A 22,200-nucleotide genomic window follows, 5' to 3' on the forward strand; every position below is an offset into this window, starting at 1 on the left:
GAATGGGTGACTTCCCCTGGCTCCAATCACCAGCCAAAAGGGCACCCAGACTCTGGTGTATTTTGTACGGAGAACCGCTGCTCTGGGGCGCCGACAAAGCAGCCTTGCGGGGCAAAGCAGCGGCGCCGGCCCGCACAGCCACGCTGGCCAAAACAGCCGCACTGGTGACCTGTGGAGCTCCTCCGCCTGGGAATTGTCTAGTCTGTGGGCAATAAAAATGCGGCGTGCACTCACCCTTTGCACTTTCACTGGGAGCTGCCATCCTGAGCTGTTCCTAAACGGCCATCTTGGATCCTCCTGTTTAAATTTTTTTCAAGCAATTTGGCTTGAGTTGTCTATTTCTTCTCAAGTCAATTTTGATAATTTAACTTATAATATTTTCTAATTTTTTTATATTTTATCCAGATTTTAGTTTAGAATTGTACAGGTTTTTTTCTTAATTGGTGGTTCTTTCTGTTCCTTTACCATTTATTGTATCTTGTTTTGTTCATTGTTTCCCCTAAAGAACCAGATCATGGATGTGTGTACCCATTTTGCCATCTTTATACCTTTTAACTAATTGGTTTCTCTTTCTATTATTATAAAATAACAAATTTTCTGCTAAGGGTCCCTGAGTACAGCTGTGAATATATTGTATACATTATAGATTTATCTTTCTCATTATAATTATCTTCTACACAATCTATTTTTACAGTTGTATTTCTTTTTCCACCCTGTTTTTTAATTTTGTTATGCATTCACAGATGTATCTCACTGTGGTCTGAACAAAACATCTGGTTCCGGCAACAAGAAAGCCTTCATTTCCTCTCTTCTTCTAGAAACAGAATTCTGATTTTCTCCAGGACCAAGGATCAATGTGCCTGCCCAGGGATCACTAGCTAAGGAAGGGACTCAATCAAGTCAGACAAGCTGATGCTCTGGGCCTGGTCTTGGAATTGGAGTGCTGCAGGTTAGGGAAGGAAAGAAGTGGGAATTGCTTTTGCGCATGAGGGCAGAACCCTGGAGAGCCCACCTGCAGTCCCCCTCAGCACCAGCCCTGACTAGAGTGCCTGGGCTTCCCAGCCTCTACTTAGCCTTAGGCATCTTCTCATGCTGTTTCCTCTTTCTCACTCTTCTGTCATGCCTCTTTCATTCCTGATCGGGCAGTTGTCCCCAACACTCCTCCCAAATTCCTTATTTGTTGTTCTGCGCTGATGTGTCTTTATAACTTTACCTGTGCTTTCTATAAATTTCCAAAATACCTGAGTTAAATCATTGGGGTGAGTGGTGGGGAATGAACCTACACCTATTTTCCTCTTAAATTTACAGATATTTCTCATCCTTTTCTAAAATTTAAATTTGGTAAGAACTTTGTAGTTAGGTGGTTATTATAATTATTACATTACTAAGATGCAATAATAATTACTGCTTACTTTGTCTGGCAGTTTGTGGGATTCTTTCTGTTATCTCCCAAAGCTTCACCAGAAAATGTCTTGGTATTGGGAAACTTTATCACATTTTTCTGGAATATGACAAATTCCCTTAACATGCAAATGTTTGTGTACCTTTGTTTCAAAAGACATTATTTTTTTTAATATATTTAAATAGTTTTTGTTTTATCACTAGATTTGTTTGTTGATTGTCAGTCATCATCAGTTTCCATATTTAAATCTCTATTGTCAATATTCTTCTAATTATCGTTTCTCATGTCTTTGCATCTTGTGTGGTTTTGTCAAGAGAATCCCATCCACCAATGCAGTTTTCTACTGGTTTTGCTATTGACCATTTCCAGTTCATTTTTAAATTCTATAACATTGTGGTTTTTCTCCATAGTTTCTTAACTCAATTTCATCAGACTTTTTAAAACTATTATTCTGTTGTCATCTAATTTCTTTAAGAATCTGTTGTAGATTAATGGTTTTCCTGTTCCCTGGGAAAGGTGTTTCTTCATCTATCATTTGCAGGGTATTTTCATTTGTTTGTTTGTTTAGCATGGAATTTTTTAACATATCCCTTCTGAATGCTTTTATTTTATTTTTTATTTTATTTTATTTTATTATTTTTAAGAGACAGGATTTTGCCTTGTTACCCAGGGTGGAGTACAGTGATGCCATTATAGCTTGCTGCTGCCTCAAACTCCTGGGCTCAAGAGATCCTCCCACCTCAGCCACCTGAGTACTCAGGCCACCATGCCAGCTAATTTTTTTTTTTTTTTAATTGTAGACATGGGGTCTTGCTATGTTGCTCAGGCTAATCTTGAAATTCTGATCTCAAGTGATCCTCTTGCCTCAGCCTCCCAAAGTGCTAGGATTACAGGAGTGGCCACCATGCCCAGCCCCATTTTTTCTGTTTTGTTTACTCATTTTTGGTGGGCATGTGGTGGGGGTGTAGGGGGTTCTACCTGCTTCTGCTATTTTACTTAACTTAGTGTAAATAAAAGCTTTGTGAATCCTTCTCTGACTTCTCATGAAGCCTCATTGAGGTCTTCCCCCGAGCTCTTGATTTGGAGGACTGAATATTGATGCTATGTGTTTTCTGTTCACCTGTATAATTGCCTGAGGGGATCTAGGCCAGGAGACAGCTGGGGCCTGAGATGCTTTGTTTCTCTGTTTTCCTGCAGAATTAACTGAGATTCAGCTCCATAGGTCAGCTCCCAGGTGAGGGACTGGCCTTTCCCATGGATAATCAACACCCACGTTTGAATGTGTTGCCCTGCTTTTGAGCTGTGAAGCTGCTGACGACAAAAGAAATTAGTAATGCCCCCAAACCTGTGGGCATTTGGTTTTGTGAGTCAGTATGTATTCTTTCTCTGGTCACCTTTGATGTGAGGCTGCAAAGAATTATGGCAAATCTTAGCTCTCTTCCTTTGGAAACCAAGTCAAAGAAAAAAAATTCTATGCTATATTTGGCTATATTTGTTTTCTTTTTCTTCCACTGTCTCTACTGACATCCTACACAGGGAAAATCAACAACACAGGTGCCCCTTCCCATCCTGTGGCCAGTAAGTCTCTCCCTCCTAGTTAGGGGGCCCGTGGGGGTCCTCAGAACCTCCTGCATTTAACCCCTGCCCGACCTCAACACTGCACCATGGTGTGTCCAGGATGCTCTCCACTCATCCAAACTGTATGCTTCGAAGTTTTCAGTTTAAGAGTGAGGAATTTTGCTTTATTCTTAGCTCCTTACATTAATGTCTGAGGATATTATTTTTGTGGGTTGAAGAGAAGAGCCAGAGGAGTTTGCAAACATGTAATTTAGCTGACATATTTCCCAGAAGTTCTTGTCCTAATCGTTTAAATTAACTCAGTGTAAGCAGATTCAACTCCATAATATGCAATTTGAATATATGCATGACCACAGTAATCATTTATCTCCAGGGGTCCTTTAGTATAAATACATGACACCTTCTCTAAAGTCATTTTGGAAAGAACTGGAGAAAGAATTCATTTGGCTGAAAATCTAAACACATAAATAAGTAAAAGCAGAAGTTGCTGTTTTTTAAATCATGCAGTCACAGGCACTACTCTTATGCTTATCAAATAATGTCTAACAATTATATTCAGATAATTGGACTTGCTTTCAGCACTTGGGTAGGAGATTTGAAACATGTCCTTGTGAAAATAATTGGAATTTTTCTTAATATAAAATTTAGCCTTAATTATGTACATATATTTATATGGCCCTTATTACTGCTAACAACAGAGGATCCCATCACGTTTCCTACCTGTGCAGAAAGATGCAGAACAAAGGCTAGAAGATTAGCACATGAATTTTTACTCTGTTCACTTCAAGGCAGTTACCAGTTTGACAGGCAATAAAGTAGCTTATGTTTATGAGATCCTTTCTAATTATTATTTTGATGTATACCTGTGCTTCAAAAATGTAAAGTAAGTGCCTAACTGTACAAGGTATCAAAGAGATATATTTGCCTGACTTTTGGTAAATTGTTAAACAAACACTTTCCCAAAGACCTGATCACTCTTCTAAATCACTTCTCCTAAAGTTCCCTTCAAGTGCCCCTCCCCTCCATGTATGACAAATTCAATAAAACAAGCAAGTTAATGCCTTTTTGCTATCTGTAAATGTTGAGATTGAAATAGACAGACTTAAATAGCAGCATTAATTTGGTGTGCTCTGAAAGATGAATGTAAGTGAGCCCTACTTTTCAAGTACCACAGCAATTAGGTTAAAGAGTGTTATGAGTAGAATCACCCAGGTGAGAAAGACATTCAAGAAAAGTGGCTGGCTATTATTTCCTTAGAAAAAAGAAACTAAGAGATACTGTTCATCCTGTTTTGGAATTCAGAGGGCAGGCAATCGGTCTATGGCCCAGCGTCTCAGTTTCCCAAATGTGGAAGAGGTAATACTTGCCTCCCAGTAAATATACGACTATACATTGTATGAACCATGGAAAAGATGTTTAAGGTCTTGGATTAAAGCAAAACCAGGAACTTAATTAAATGTTGTTTTAAAGCTGGTTTTATAGATATATCGAATGAAACTGGAAGTTATGTTTAAGAAATTCTGTTTAGAAGTTATTACACTTAGAAGTCTTACACAAGATTTCCCTCCTAGTAAATATACAACTATACATTGTATGAGCCATGGAAAAGATGTTTAAGGTCTTGGATTAAAGCAAAACCAGGAATTTAATTAAATGGCATTTTAAAGCTGGTTTTATAGATACATTCGATGAAACCACAAGTTATGTTTAAGAAATTCTGTTTAAAAGTTATTACACTTAAGTGCTTATGTGTTCAGGTCTGTGCTAGGCAAGATACAAGCAATATAATGAATTGAAACCCATGAAACTTGATATAAATATGTATTCTTTCTCTTCTGAGCCCTGCTTTGGGTTTTGAAATCTGTGGGTTCTCCATGCACAGAGGATAGAGATGAATGCAGAGAAGTCAGGCTACTTTCTGCTTATGTCTGTGTGACTGAGCTTCTCTCTTGTCTAGTTTCCTGAGTGGATACAATAAGATTTCAAAACCAAAACTGTAGATATATCTCTTCTAAGGAGTTTTACTGGCATAACCTAGTTTCCTCTGATGTTAGCAGGGTGTTTCATAGTTTGCAAAGCTTTTTAATGTAGGTATGTTTTTGTCCCATATGTATGTGTATAATGTCCTATGAACACAATCTGAGCTAGACAGGGTTAGCGTTATGACTCCAACACACAGTTGAAGGAACTGAAGCCAAAGTCTCAGTCTGAGAAAATGGGAAGCTGGAAGGAGGGGCCCCAGAGGTCCCTTGATTGCTAGTTCCTATCTCATTCCATCAAATTTCCTGATCTTCCCTAGTTGAACACCCACATCTATAAAAGCTTTCCAAAGGGTTTCTCAGGTCTAAGAAGAGAAAATGTAATCTATACCCTCTCTCTTTTGATCTCATCTAATACTCTCCTTTAAATACCAAGGTATTAGCAGATAAACCATGTGGAAATGGGTAAGTAGATGAATTGCTTCTTGTACTGCATTACATGAGGGATTGCAATGGATTAAAATTTCATCATTTATCTTCCCCAGCCCCCAAACCTGAGAGTTATTTTTACCATTTTATTTAAGCCAAGCGGATATGCTTACGTGATGTATACTCTCTGGCTATGAAATCCATTTGCTTTGTCCATTATACTTTCAGAATGATTGATGCAGTACAAATACATAATAAAAAATAATAATTACACAGAAATTATTAGGACTCTGGTTTAATGCATACTGAAAGGAATTAAGCCAAATATAGACTTAAAATAGGTACCAAGAACAACTATAAGTACCTCAGTTATGTAGACACAGGGCTCCAGCCCCATGACCACTGGAAGCCCTACTGCAGCAGGAAGTACATAAAACAATTGAAATGTAACCTCACAATTTGATCTGGTTTGGATTCTTGTGGTTTGGATTCTTGCCCCCTCAAACCTCATGTTGAAATGTGATTCCCAGTGTTGAAGGTGGGACCCAATGGGAGCTGTCTGGGTCATGGGGAAGGATGACTTATGAATGACTTGTTGCCCTCCCAGTGGTTACGGGTTCGCATGAGAGATGGTTGTTTAAAGAGGGTGGCACTTCTCCCTTTCTTGCTCACTCTCTTGCCATGGGAGGCAATGGCTCCCCCTTTGCCCTCCACCATGATTGTAAACTTCCTAAGGCCTCATGGAAGCTGAGCAGATGGTGATGCCACAGTCATACAGCCTGCGGAGCTGTGAGCAAATAAACCTCTTTTCTTTATGAATTACCCAGTCTCGGGTGTGCCTTTAGAGCGATGCAAAACTGACTCACACACCATTATTCTCCACCGATATCCTTTTTTGTTTATTCTCTTGATTTAGACCTAAAGGTTTCCTGGCCCCTAAAACTGTCTGACTCATACTTTCCAGATTGAAAGAAAGCATTCCAAGCTAATTCCCTATGAAAAGTAATTCTGGAATCTCTACCTCCTTTCTGTTTCTAACACCCATTCTGTAAACATGAGTGGTGTGGTTAGGTCCCTGTCATTCCATTTCTTTAGAGACTATCCTGAATTTCTACAGGGGAATTTGAAACCTCCATGGATGTGTTTCACAGCCTGCATCTACCACCTGATTAACGCCTGCTCTGCCCGGGAGCGACACAGTGAGTTTCAGCAGGAGCACACTTGCCTTGCTAGTAAGAGAATGTGCTGCAAGGGAGCGGGAAGGTTAAAGGGTCTCTCTTGCTCTTTTACTGTTATGAGTTATTTCACTCCACGTTCACTTTAAGCTTTCCTTTTCTTAGAAAAATTACTACCAATTTCTACAATTCTTGAGAAACCACTCCCAGGAGGGAGGAAAAAAAAGCTTTCTTCCTTCCTAAGTGCAATTTAGTTTCAAGTACTTTATAGGTTGGTAGGCTTGACACTCAATCTGCAATTTGTCTTTTTCATAAATGTTAATTTCAAGTATTTGCAAAAGTTGTGTATTTTGGGAAGCACTTCTACATTTTTAAAGCAGCTGACAACAACAAAAGGAAATCACCTGTCTGTAAACACAGCTTCTGTTGCTGTCACAGGTTCAGTAACAAAAAGAAGAAAAATAATTCTTTTTCATCCCTGCCAGAAGATGTTCAAGCCCTGAGTATTTTTTTAAGGAAGAGTATAATGAGTTACAATTGCAGTCCTTGTGCCCAGACACTAAGTCTCCATGCCGCCTGGAAATGAGGGCACTGCAAAAACAATCCTCCAAAACTAAGGAGAAATCAACTTCAAATTTCTCCCGAAGAAGAGCTCCGCTGCTGCGTTCCGTCACTCACTACAGATGGAGAAGCAGAATGGACTGAAGAGAGAAAACTGGTTAATTCCAGGTAGCATATCATTTGCTATAGTTAAAATATAAGAAGCAGAGCTATGAGCTCACTAAAGTGTTAGCCTCCAGCCTCGAATTTGCAAAGGCACTAAAAAGAGAAATTACTATTTTACTGCCATTGATTCAGTGTCGTGATGAGATTCAGGGTTATTGCCAGATTTATTATACAGGGGTAAACTCAACTGGTGCCTAAATTTAGAGAGCTCTCTTGCACTAATTTAGCATTTATGACCTGTCACAAGTGTACTTTGTTCATCTTTTAATGCATTACCCAGAAATATAACTTCTCATTAAAAAATTTATTAATCTCACAACATGGTAATATAGCTGAAACAGTTAGAATAAATACGAAGTATGCATAAAATGCTGGTGAGCTGTCACCAATTAAACAGCCAAAACATTAATATTGTTTTCCATGTTGGCTCTGTCTGTAATTAGGTAGGATTGGGGAGTCTGTTCTTAAGGCTTCTTACCTTTTCTTCCCTTAGTAATCTGATGTTCTAAATTCACAAGTACTTAGAGTTTGATAAAATAACTGTTCCTAAAGATGCAGAGTCAGTTTATAGGATGAGGGAGGAAGACTCGTAAATTGGACATAAAAGGAGGCGATGTCCTTGCTCCCACATCGAGACTTATATAAGTAACTGGCAAAAATAAATACATTGAAACAAAGCAAGTGCTCAATCGTAAGTAAACATAAACATTATGGAGCTATTAAAATGAATATATTAATTAAATCTCTACCTGTTAACTGGAAGAATTTTTTTTTGAGACAGTGTCTCACTCCTGTCACTGAGGCTGAACTGCAGTGGCACAACCTCAGCTCACTGCAACCTCGACTTGCCAGGCTCAGGTGATTCTCCCACCTCACTCTCCCAAGTAGCTGTGACCCACAGGTGCATGCCACTGCACCCAGAAAATTTTATGTATATTTGTAGAGATGAGGGATTCACAATGTTGTCCAGGCTGATCTCGAAAACCTGGGCTCAAGCGATTCTCCCACCTCAGCCTCCCAAAGTGCTAGGATTACTGATGTAAGCCACTGTACCCAAGAAACTTGAAGAATTTTAAGAAATTTTTATTTAACAAGAAAAGCGAGATGGATGTCATACACCGTATTCTAGTAAAATGTTGGTCCTATCCTCACCCCGACGTGCCTTCATCTGCTTGGATGTCAGCATGGGTGTGTGCAGCAGCAGTCAAGGACAAATGTTTCAGGTTTGGGCACTGGGGTAGCCAAAAGCTGAGGGAAGGGAGGAAGGAAAAAACATAAACAACACAGAAAAATATAAAGGCTCTAAGACAGGAACGCTTCTATGACGCAGTATCACTTGTGTAAAATTGCGCATGTGTGCACATACACGTAGAGATGTGTGCAGACATATTTGCAAAAATAGCCACAGTAGTTATCTTAAGGTGGTACATATTTAGACACTGTTTCTTTCTTTTTATATTTTTCTGTATTTTTAAAAATCAGCATGTGTTATATATTTTTAAAAACATTATTTCACTAATAAAAATAGTCAACATAATAAACGTTCTCTTCTAGCAAAATTCTGTTCAGTGAGCATCTTTATAAATGTAATACATAATCATATATGTTAAAATAGAAAATCATTTAATAGGCAAAAATATACACGTCTTTAATACAAATATGCAGACATCTCCAAACATTTATTATAGCACAGGGAGTTCTCGTGAAAAGTACCTAAAGCATAAATTTAGTATCTGGTTATTTTGGTCCTTTGGAGAAAGTCAAACAGTCATTATAACAAAAGCAAAGATATGTAAGATGGTACAGGTACCATGTACATGGCATTCAGTAAAATAAACAGTCAAATGCACACATGCACACAGACATACATACATACATACATACAAACATGTATAACAAACTCTGATTCAAAAGTGAGGACGGCAGAACTCTAGAGCTCACTTCTCTCCTGAGGGGTTTTTCTTAACTTTCATGGGCCAAAATTTCCTTATCTGTAAATTTTCAGGTGGGAACAAAATCAATGGTTTTCACACCAAGCTGTTTCATGGAAGTGTTTAAGGAATTTTACAATGAAACAAAGTTTGACTAGTTTTAGATATGAAAATAATAAAAACAATATACACAGAAAAATGTTTGTTACAATTTAGCAAACTGGAGGCCACTAACACATAAACCTACACTGGCCAATTAACTCATTTTTTGTAGCATTCAGGAATTGTTTTTCCAAACATTTCCCTGTAATATATTCGAAGTCCTTGTGAACGTATCGTTGTTAGAAAGCTGGTAGCCCTGCACAAGTCCTTTTTTACCTCTTTGTTATCATACCCATGTAAAAATGCACAAAAGTGGCTTCACACCTGAAATACCAGAACTTTGAGAGGCTAGGGCGGGCAGATCACAAGCTCAAGAATTCCAAACCAGCCTGGACAACATGGTGAATCCCTGTCTCAACTGAGAATACAAAGGCTGGGTGTGTGGTGGCGCATGCCTGTAATCCCAGCTACTCAGGAGGCTAAGGGAGGAGAATTGCTTGAACCTGGGAGGTAGAGGTTGCAGTAATCTGAGATTGCACCACTGCATTCCAGCCTGGGCAATAGAGCAAGACTTTGTCTCTAAAAAATAAAATGCACAAAAGTGCACTATCTATCCCATGGGTGCCAGGCACTGCAGGATGGGGGCTTCAGGTCACACCATGGCACAATGGTGAACTTTCATAACAGCAAATACAGCACATGGGCCCTGTTTAGAATTTCAGAACTGAAAATCAACAATGAAACTTCAAATATGAATTTTAATAAACATATACATTAAATTTAAATCACATACATCAAGTTAATTAAATTATTACCATACTAGGAATTTAAACCAAAGTGTTAGTAATGGAACTAAAACTTAAGTTTCACGCCTGTAATCACAGTACTTTGGGAGTGCGAGACCAGCCTGGCCAATATGGCTAAACCCCGTCTTTACTAAAAATACAAAAATTAGCTGGGCTGGTGGCACACGCCTGTAATCCCAGCTACTCAGGAGGCTGAGGCAGGAGAATCGCTTGAACCCAAGAGGCGGAGGTTGCAGTGAGCTGAGATTGCATCATTACACTCCAGCCTGGGTAACAGAGTGAGACTCTGTCTCAAGGGCCAGAGACAGGGAAGAAAAAAAAAAAAAAAAAAAAAACTTAAGTGGCATAACAAATCAAATAAAAGTGAATGGCTTAAATTTTCAACAGATATTGGCTAAGGTATCTGTGATTTTTTAAAAAATTTTTTAAATCTTATTTTTTTAAAAATAAGATTACCAAACATCTCAAAATGTTGTAAAATAGTTTGAAGGCTACTATCTGCCAAGTAATATCAATGTATTAACTGGTTAAAGAAAATGGTTACTAACTTTCTCCAATTTGAACACTTTCCAGCTGAGAACTGCAAAGGTTTTGAATACCACGCCTCCCTACTCTGAGATATACTTTTCATTTCCACATTTGAAGATCCCTGTCACCAGGATTCATCTCACAGCTGGTGGTGCTGCCACTCAGCAGCCAGAGTGACTTTTCACTGTATGCATAGGCACCCATGGGGGCTCAGCAGTGTCTCTGGTTTTCCTCACTTCCCTGGACATATAGAACAAGTCAACATAACCACATCTCTGATGTCAGGGGTTGCTCGGAGACCTACTTTGTCTAGCGGGATAGGTGGAGAAGCAGTATCCACAGCTTCTGATAGGAGCTTATATTAGCACTTCTGCAGCCAAGACTCCATTTGCTCAGTGGCCAGCCCTGCACAGGCAGAGGTGAGCCGGGGAGCCTTTGAGTGGCTTTGAAAATGATGTCACGGAGGGGGGAGTCAAGATGGCCAAACAGATACAACTCCAGTGCACAACACCCAGAGAGAGAGATGCAGAAATTGAGAGATCTCCTAGCTCCAACCAAGGTACCAGGTGCATTTCAACAGGTCTAGTCGGACAGTGAGCAAAGCCCAGGCAGTGCAGACTGAGGTGGGGAGGGGTGCTAGTTCACCCAAAAAGTGCATATGACTGGTGAGACAGAGGCTCCCCCTCTGGCACTCCAATCCAGATACAGTGCTTCCCCCAAAGCCTCAGCAATACACAGAACAGGGGATCTTTGCCAGTCAAGCACTGGAAATTACAAGCACAGAGTTGAACAATAATCCAGGACAGTGTCCCGGATTGGCGCACAGATCTAAGCAAACATATAAGCCCACAAGGTGGCAGGGAGAGCCTGTGGACTGAGCTATCACCCCCTTCCCCTGCCTGGAGAGAGAGGGAGCTGAAAGTGGGAAGACAGATGGAGCAGCTGGGTGGGACCCTCTCCCATGACCACAGAGAGAGGAGGCTGAAAGCAGGGAGACAGGTGGTGCAGCTGGGCAGGTCCCTACCCTCCCCCACAAACCCCAGAGGGCTGAAGCACTAACCCTAGCAGGTTATGCAGTCAGTACCTCAGTCTGAGCTGAACTCTGAATGATCCAGCTCTGTGGAGGAAAGACACACCCACCATTAAACAGGTGGGACGAGGCTTCATGTTTTAGCAAAATATACAGGAAGCCTACATAGCAACAGGATGGTGTTCTTGACCACCCAGCAGTGCCTCAGTGGAAGAGGCAAGCCTAGCCTCCCAGTGTAAACAAAAAAGACACAGGAAGCTTACCTAGTAACCTGAAGAAGTCCCTAGAAACCCAGTAGTGCCTCAACAGTCAGACAAGAGACCTCATCAAGCAGCTCCCTGAGATCACAGCCAGGTAAATCCACGAAGATGGGGAAAAAAAAAACAGTGCAAAAAAGATGAAACTATCAAAGACCAGAACACATCTTCTCCTTCAAGGGCTCACAACTCCTCAACAACACAATACAACATGACGGAGAAAGAGTGCAACGAATTGACAGAAACAGGCTTCAGAAGGTGGGTAATAACAAACTTTCCTGAGCTAAAGGAACACATTCTAACTCAATGCAAAGAAACCAAAAACCTTGAAGAGAGGTTAGACAAAATGCTAACTAAAATAACCAGCTTAGAGAAAAACATAAATAACTTGATGGAGTTGGAAAACACAGCACGAGAACGGCATGAAGCAAACATAAGTTTTAATAGCTGAATCGATCAAGCAGAAGAAAGGATATCAGAGATTGAAGATCAACTCAATGAAATAAAAAGAGAAGACAAGACAGGAGAAAAGAGTGAAAAGAAATGAACAATGCCTCCAAGAAATATGGGATCATGTGAAAAGACCTAATCTACGCTTGATCGGTGTACCTGAATATAATGGGGAGAATGAATCCAAGCTGGAAAATGTGCTCGAGGATATTATCCAGGAGAACTTCCCAAGCCTAGCAAGGCAGTCCAACATTAAAATCCAAGAAATACAGAGAACTCCACAAAGATATTCCTCAAGAAGAGCAACCCCAAGGCACATAATCATCAGATTCACCAGGGTTGAAATGAAGGAAAAAATGCTAAGGGCAGCCACAGAGAAAGGTCAGGTCAACCACAGAGGGAAGCCAATCAGACACACAGTGGATCTCTTGGCAGAAACCCTACAAGCCAGAAGAGAGTGGGTGCCAATAGTCAACATCCTTAAAGAAAAGAACTTCCAACTCAGAATCTCATATCCAGCCAAACTAAGATTCACAAGGGATGGAGAAATAAAATCCTTTATGGACAAGCAATTACTGAGAGATTTTGTCACCACCAGACCTGCCCTACAAGAGCTCCTGAAAGACACACTAAGCGTGGAAAAGAACAAGTACCAACCACTGCAAAAGCACACCAAATGGCTAAGACCAAAAGTGCAATGAAGAAAATGAGTCAACTAATGGGCAAGAAAACCAGCCAGTAACAAAATGGCAGGATCAAATTCACACATAACAATATTAACGTTCAATGTAAACAGGCTAAACACCCCAAGCAAAAGACACAGACCAGCAAACTGGATAAAAAGTCAAGACCCATCGGTGTGCTGTATTCAGGAAACCCATCTCACATACAAAGACACACATAAACTCAAAATAAAGGGATGGAAGAAGATTTACCAGGAAAATGGAGAACAAAAAAAGCAGGAGTTGCAATCCTAGTCTCTGATAAAACCAACAAAGATCAAAAAAGACAAAGAAGGGCATTACATAATGGTAAAAGGATCAATCCAACAAGAAGAGCTAACTATCCTGAATATTTATGCACCCAACACAGGAGCACCCAGATACATAAAGCAAGTTCTTAATGACCTAAAATGAGATTTAGACTCCCACATAATAATACTGGGAGACTTCAACACTCCAGTGTCAATATTAGACAGATCAACAAGACAGAAAATTAACAAGGACATCCAGGACTTGAAAGCAGAGCTGGATCAAGTGGACCTAACAGACATATACAGAATGCTCCACCCCAAACCCACAGAATATACATTTTTCTCAGCACCACATTGCACTTACTCTAAAATTGGCCACATCATTGGAAGCAAATCACTCCTCAGCAAATGCAAAAGAATGGAAATCATAACAAACAGTCTATCAGACCACAGCACAATCAGATTAGAACTCAGGATTAAGAAACACACTCAAATCCGCACAACCACTTGGAAACTGAATAACTTGCTTCTGAGTGTCAATTGGATGAGCAATGAAATGAAGGCAGAAATAAGGATGTTCTTCGAAACCAATCAGAATGAAGACACAATTTACCAGAATCTCCAGGACACTTTTAAAGCAGTGTAAAGAGGGAAATTTATAGCAATAAATGCCCAGATGAGAAACAAAGAAAGATCTAAAATTGACACCCTATCATTAAAATTAAAAGAGCTAGAGGAGCAAGATCAAAAAAAAACTCAAAACCTAGCAGAAGACAAGAAATAAATAAGATCAGAGCTGAACTGAAGGAGATAGAGACACAAAAATCCCTTCAAAAAATCAATAAATATAGGAGGTGTTTTTTTTTTTAAAAGATCAACAAAATAGACCACTAGACAGACTAATAAAAAAGAAAAGAGAGAAAAATCAAATAGATACAATAAAAAACGATAAAGGGGATATCACCAGTGATCCCACAGAAATACAAAGTTCCATCAGAGATTACTACAAACAACTCTATCCACATAACCAGTAAACCAGGAAGAAATGGATAAATTCCTGGACATTTGCACTCTATCAATACTAAACCAGGAGGAAGTTGAAACCCTGAATAGTCAAATAACAAGGGCTGAAGTTGAGGCATCAATCAATAGCCAACCAACCAAAAAAAGTCCAGGTGCAGACAGGTTCACAGCCGAATTCTACCAGACATGCAAAGAGGGGCTGGTTCCATTCCTTCTGAAACTATATCAAACAATTCAAAAAGAGGGAATCCTCCCTAACTCATTTTATGAGGCCAACATCATCCAGATACCAAAACCAGGCAGAGACTCAACTAAAATAGAAAACTTCAGGTCAATATCCATAATGAACTTTGATGCAAAAATCTTCAATAAAATACCGGCAGACCAAATGCAACAGCACATCAAAAAGCTTATTCATCATGACACTTTTCAAAAGAAGACATATATGAGGCCAAAAAACATAGGAAAAAATGCTCATCATCACTGGTCATTAGAGAACTACAAATCAAAACCACATTGTGATACCATCTCATGCCAGTTAGAATGTCAATCATTAAAAAAATCTGGAGACAACAGATGCTTAAGAGGATGTGGAGAAATAGGAACACTCTTACACAGTTGGCAGGAGTGTAAATTAGTTCAACCATTGTGGAAGAGAGTGTGGGGATTTCTCAAGGATATAGAAATAGAAATTCCATTTGACCCAGCAATCCCATTACTGGGTATATACCCAAAGAACTATAAATCGTTATACTATAAAGACGCATGCACACATATGTTCATTGCAGCACTGTGTACAATAGCAAAGACCTGGAACCAACCCAAATGCCCATCAATGATAGACTGGACAAAGAAAATGTGGCACATATACACCATGGAATACAACACAGCCATAAAAAATAATGAATTTGTGTCCTTTGTAGGGACTTGGATGAACCTGGAAACCATCATTCTCAGTGAACTGACACAAGAACAGGAAACCAAATACTGCATGTTCTCACTTACAGGTGGGTATTGAACAATGAGAACACGTGGACACAGGGAGAGGAGCATCATACACTGGGGGCTGTTGGGAGGGCTAGGGGAGGGACAGTGGGGTGGTGGGGAGGGAGGGGAGGGATAAAATGCGGAGAAATGCTGGATATGGTCAAAGGGGGAATAGAGGCAGCCAACCACTTGGCTATGTATGCAGCTATGCAACAACCCTGCATGAGGTACCCCAGAACCTGAAGTAAAATTAAAAAAAAAAAAATTCCTCAATTCTTCCAAAAAAAAGAAAAAGAGAGAGAGAAAATGATGTCACATATCACCCAATCCTAGAATTCAGCCTCTACAAGCTTCTCTGTTTAGCCCATTGGACAATTAACCAGTTTCAGAACAACTCCTACTGCTTTGATAAGGGTAATAATAAGACAAATATGACTGTCTAGGAGGAGGGGGCATGGAAAGAAGGGAGAAAAAGATTGAAATAGCCTCAGCTTTGTAGAGGGAATGTGAACACGAAAGGCATGTCGTGCTATTTTCCTGGCCGGGGCAAGAAAACAGTTTTAGAGTCAACAAATATATTTTTTTAATTTCTTACTATGTGCCAGGCTTTAGATTAGGTTATAGGAATGTAGTGGTGAGATATAGACGCCATGGGTTTCCTCACAGAGCAGAGAGCTCATGAGAAAAGATGGGCGTTTAGGAGTCACACCTGTGCTATGACAAGCACTGTGCAGGAGGAGCAAGAGCAGGAGCCTTGCCTGCAGCGGGTGGGGCGAGTCCCGGGAAAGCCACTGCCACGCAGAAACCCGCAAGAACAACACTTGGTACTAAAGGGAAATAGAAGGATTATTCCATCAAAAGGGAGGTGAACATAGGACTGCCCAGTAAATAAAAAGAAAAAGAGTATGGTCCTTTTTGGAACTGGATTGCTGGAGCCCAGAGTGTAGGGAAGACGTGGATGGGTGTTAAGTGGCTCAGCTGTAAAGAGAGAAAACTGGTTTAGATGCAAATGACTCAGGTGCATTGACGCTAGACCTTTTCAATCTATCCCAGAGTTTCAGATTTCAAAGAAAAAAGGCTGTGAGGCAAACCTTAAAAGGCAAAAAATTTATCTCTCTAGGGAACTGCTCAAAGATGAGTAAAGAAATGAGTTTTAAAGTTCCTTATAATCTACAAAGAATGAAAGCAGATTATTTCCAAAGTTTAAGTTGATGACAGGCTTTTTTTAGTAACCCTCCATCAAAGGTATGCCACACTGAAACGACATAGCTCTGCCCATCTTAATCCTAATTATCTTAAATTTCAGGAACTGTTGGATGCAATAATTCTAGGAAGCTTTTTCAAATAAGACTTAGTAACGGTACAGTGGAACTAGAAGTTCGATAGCTGGTTAAGACAATTGGCAACTGCTACTTATTCCGAATTACCCCTTAGATAATTGTGAGTTAACCATATCTTAAAAGTGCATACCTTTTGTATATTAATATATAAATGTCCTAGATCCTAGATATTGTCACTTAAAAAGTAAAAAGTGTGACTATCAAAATTGCCTTATAGTTGTGAGCTACCAGAAAGTGTGAACAAGCTGCATAATTTCTTCTACAGATTTTGACATGATAGTAAACACTTAATAACTACTTTTCCAGAATGATAATACAATAAGGTGATAAAATCATAACAAATCTAAACCACAGCCACTCAAAATGAGCTGCTTTCAGCAAATAATAACAAGTGTGAAAGGAGTCAGCAAATTTTGAGAAGCTGGGTAATAACATCATTAGCAACTGATATTGACAATTGGCAATTTCAAAATTTAGCCAGCAGAAATGTATTTGCAGGTCTTCAACAAGGTAGAAATTGGCTCCACAAAAATATTCAACAGAACAACAAACTGCTTTATCAAGATTTTCTTTTTTCTTTTTTTTATTTTTCTGAGACAGAGTCTTGCTCCGTCAGCCAGGCTGGAATGCAGGGGTGCAATCTCAACTCACTGCAACCTCTGCCTCCCAGGTTCAAGCGATTATCATGCCTCAGCCACCACACTGTAGCTGGGATTACAGGCGTGTGCCGCCATGCCCGGTTAATTTTTGTATTTCTGGTGGAGATGGGGTTTTGCCATGTTGGCCAGACTGGTCTGGAACTCCTGACCTCAAGGGATCCACCCGCCTCACCCTCCCAAAGTGCTGGGATTACAGGCATGAGCCACCACCCTTGGCCAAGTTTTTCATATAATATATTTTAAAAGAGATTATATCTTTTGTCAATCAAATCAGATATATCCACAGGTCTCAAATCTAAAATCCCATCAAAATCCCCAAGAAATTCATTTCAAATGTAAATTCTAAGACCTCAGTTGAAGATGGTACTACTTCTCTCATCAATTCATACGTCTTCCTGATGGAATACACACAGATTAAAACAGACACACACATACACGGAAAACAGTCAAACAGTACAAAAAGGTATGTATTCCAATAGCAGTCTAGAAATGTGGGTAATACCTTATCATTACAATATGGACAGGCACACACTGAGAAAGTAACGAAGTCCTCTTATGGGTCTTCCCATGGGAATCCCAGAAAAACTGTCAGTTCAGAGTCAACAAATACAAGGGCAGAGATGAACTCAGGATCGTCATGAAGAGACCCCATTCCCCCATGTGCTCCTCCCTTTCTGTGTTAATTGAACAGTGTCAATAGCTTCTGACACCAGTGCTAAATGTTTCTCCATAAAGAAAATGATCTTCTGTCTGAGAAGGGCTTATAGAACCTGAGAGAAACGAAGAGCAGAGTCTGAGGCAAAATCATGCTCCAGCTCCAAGGCGAAGCCTTCCTTGCCTTGGTGAGTTTGGAAATTCATCTAAAGGAACGGAGCATGCAGGCCAGTGTTTGAGCTTTTGCAACCACTATAAAGAAGGACAACAATCCAAACAACTAACACCACCTTAGGCAGAATTCATGGAACAGACACATCAAGAATTTAAAACTTGTGTATCCTCAAAAGCAGACAAGAAGATAGTGGTAATATAAAGAGGAAGTCAAAGACCATTTGGGAAAATAATTATTATGAAAACATGTAATATGTTACAGAATTCATTGATGGGGAAAGTAACAGCACTAGGGATAAAATAGAGAGCTGGAAAATTGATGGAGAAACTGTCCCAGGATTCAGTAGGACAGAATCTAGTACATACCAGAGAACAAAGCTCACACACATGGCATGTAGAAATAGATTTGCTATACCAAGATAACAGGAACTTGAAACAGAGAGAAAAAAATCAAGGAATAATAATAATAATAGCTTTTCCCAGAATTAAAAATAAAGTTTCAGATTTCAAGATTTCTTGAATTCTAAGCAGGATAGATAAGGAAGGCTCACACCAAGATAAAGGAGTGAACCTTAAGAACAAGGATTTAAAAGATATGAAGTCATCCAGAGAAAAATTAGATGGATGAATAGATAGATACATAGACAGGATAGAGAGAGACAGAGAGAGAGAGATGATAGATAGATAGATGATAGATAGATAGATAGATAGATAGATAGATAGATAGATAGATAGATGATAGACAGACAAGATAGGTAGGTAGGTAGATAGATAGATAGATGATAGATAAATAGATGATAGACATAGGTAGGTAGATAGATAGATGATTGATAGGTAGATAGATAGATAATAGATAGATAGATAGATTAGATAGATAGATAGATAGATAGATAGATAGATAGATAGATGATAGACAGACAAAATAGGTAGGTAGGTAGATAGATAGATAGATAGATACATAGATACATAGACAGACAGACAAGATAGGTAGGTAGGTAGGTAGATGGAGAGATAGATAGATAGATAGATAGATAGATAGATAGATAGATAGATAGATGGACAGACAGACAAGATAGGTAGGTAGGTAGGTGGGTAGGTAGGTAGGTAGATAGATGATTGATTGGTAGATAGATAGATAGATAGATAGACAGATAGATAGCTGTAAAGACAGAGAGCAGATACACAGATAGATATACATACACATACAGACAGCTCCTGACTTATCACGGTTCACCTTAAGATTTTTCAACTTATGATGGTGCAAAATCCATAGGAATTAAGTAAAAACTGTACTTCCGATTTTGAATTAGAACTTTTCCCAAGCTAGCCACATGCGGTACCAAACTCTTTCCAGATGCTGGGTGACAGCAACGGGACCCAGCTCGCAGGCAGCCACAGGATCATGAGGGTAAACAACTGCTACTCTACGGTTTACTGTGTTGCCAGATAATTGTGCCCACCAGTAGGCTAATGTAGATGTTCTGAGCATGTTCAAGGCAAATTAGGCTAAGCGGTGATGTTCAGTAGGGAAGGCATATTAAATGCACTTTGGATCTAGTTTCAACTTAGACTTTTTTCAACTGACTATGAGCTTATAGGGAGATATGTCCATCTTAAGTTGATGAGCATCTGTACTTAGACAAGAATAAAAAACTGCTTGACATTAGCCTGCCAGTGGCTACACTATGTGCAAGAAGGTAATAAAGTGGTATTATCAAAAAATTACAGGAGAAAAATAATTACCACACCGACTCTGAAGCTCTGTTTTGAGTAACAGCAAGGAAACCTCTTCCCAATCAGTCACAGCACTGCTCCCTTCACCCCCACATTCAATCGCTTGTCAAATCTTGTGATCCGGCCTCCAGGAAGTCCCTTGAATATAATTCCCCCTGTTGTATTTCCAGTGCTCAGACTCTATTTTGTGCCCAGAAAACAACTCCTGCAAACAATCAGTTGCAAGGATCTCCTAGCTCATTCCCTTGCACCCAGCCTCAGGCCCTCTAAGTTGCTTTCAAAATTGTCTTTCTTTCAAACCATTCTTATTATCCTCCAGCATACTAATCACTCCCTCCCCGCAACAGGCACACGTGGGAAGGGCCTCCCTGGCCCACCCAGCAGTCCTCTGCTTCTCCCTTTCTTGTTCTCCCAGTAGGCTTTCTGATTCTGGGTTAACATCGAGTGCAACTGACTTTGTATTATAATTATTTGTTTAAATATATGACTCCCAACTAGATTGGGAACCTCAGATGAGCACTAAGCTTAATTCCCTTTCAGCTTCACTAAAGTGAACGGATTCTCTTCATATTTTAGCTTAGTCGGTGCTGAGTACGTGTATGCAAATGTTTTTAAATGGCAACATATCTACGAAAGACACCAGGAATTTTCCCATTCAGGGTATCTATCTCCATTAAGTCCTGTGCAAAGATAACAGCATTTCTGTAATAAACACGGCCCAGTGCAGTTGAAAAAGAAAGATCTGCTAGGGTGGTCACTCATTTGCATGCAGGGGACATGAGAACGTGGCAAAGGAGACGCTGTAAATCACCCCAGAGCTGGGAGTCAGGGCCTCTCAGAACGCCTGGCTCAGAATTATTAATTAAAGCTTCCTCAAGGATGGTTTGTTTGCACATCAGTTGATCTAAGCCACACTGGTATCCCTGTAAATAATAAGACAGCCCGATTAGGCCTAGCCATTAATTAAGTGTCTTTGCTGTGAATAAACAGCGAAATCTTTCAGTCTGAGAGGGCCTATGGCGCAGTGATAAATGTGCAGCTGTTGACACTCCTGTAACACAGGCTGACATCTTCATCAGTTCACGGGAGCTCCCTCCGCAAGGTCACAAGGTGCATGTCATGGGAAGATGACACCTTCTGCCACACTTGGCCCCTAAAGTTATGTCATATGCAAGTTTACAAATAATCAGAACTAGGAATAAACAAAAGGGAAAACTGTTCAAGCCCTTAACTGTGACCCTCAACTGTCACATTTAATTGACTGAGACACTGGTGTGTTTGGGGTACACAAATTTGGATAACAATAATATAGTGCTTTTACTTTTATGAGAATGTACAAGTCTTTTATTTTAAAATATGATTTGGGGTCCAATCACAGATTCTTCCGAAACTGTAGGCTGTTTTCTAAGTTCAAAAAGAAAGTTTCAGCAAATGCCTTCAAACTAATGAAAACAGGAGCTAATATGTATTATGTTTATACCATTTGAAAAATAGTTCTCTCTGCGTCAAGCACTAAGTTCCCTTTTATTTTGCTGCCTATAGAAGGGCTTTGTAAAATGTAAAATATACACAAAATGGAAAGAACTGATTTTTTATCACAATTTCCCCAGGAAGCTCCATTGCTAATGAGGGTTAAGTTACAACATTGGTGAATCAAGTTAACCTTCTAGAACCTAGAACCTTCTAGAACCTAGAACCTTCTAGAACCTAGAATTCTCAAATTCCTCCAACATTCACCTCTATTACAACATTTTCCAGAAAGCCATTAGCGAGAATAGCAGGATGGAGGAGAAGCACCGCTGTATTCATCACTACAAAACTCCAGAACAAATTCACCGACAGCTATTGTTAGGTGATTTGACTTCCTCCCAAGGAGGATTGTTGCCTTCTGCTGACTTCTGCTCTATCCCTGGAGCCCAGATCTCACAGTTTCTAGTTCGGAGTCTGGACAGACTTTGCAGAGAAAAGTAGGAGGTGCAAAGACTTCTCACCCTGATGTTTAGGATGAAAGAGATGAAGGGAAGAGAGGACAGTCAGCCATCCAGGCATCAGGGGTTTGTTCACCAAACAGGTGAAAAACAGGAAGTCCAAGCGCAAGTGAACCGAGCTTCTGGGACTCTTGCCAGCCTTGCCTTGGCACAGCCTGCATCTGAAATTCTGCCCCATCAGATGAGCCACTCGTCCTCGGAGAGGTGACGATGGTGGGTAAGGCTGGACTGATATGACCAACCTCACATTAGAGTTTCTTGCATTCATCTTTTCT

General features: G+C 39.9%; 1 long non-coding RNA gene across 1 annotated transcript in view; it reads right to left on the bottom strand.

Annotated features, from left to right (window-relative positions):
* Positions 1-20,188, bottom strand: part of LOC119472536 — a 121,975-nt gene extending 101,787 nt beyond the window's left edge. The window contains exon 1 of the long non-coding RNA XR_005201687.1: positions 19,947-20,188. This is a non-coding gene — a long non-coding RNA (uncharacterized LOC119472536). The remainder of the gene's footprint in view (positions 1-19,946) is intronic.
* Positions 20,189-22,200: the final 2,012 nt, after the last annotated feature.

Source organism: Cebus imitator, unplaced genomic scaffold, assembly GCF_001604975.1.
Source record: "Cebus imitator isolate Cc_AM_T3 unplaced genomic scaffold, Cebus_imitator-1.0 Scaffold6, whole genome shotgun sequence".
NCBI classification, from domain to species: domain Eukaryota; kingdom Metazoa; phylum Chordata; class Mammalia; order Primates; family Cebidae; genus Cebus; species Cebus imitator.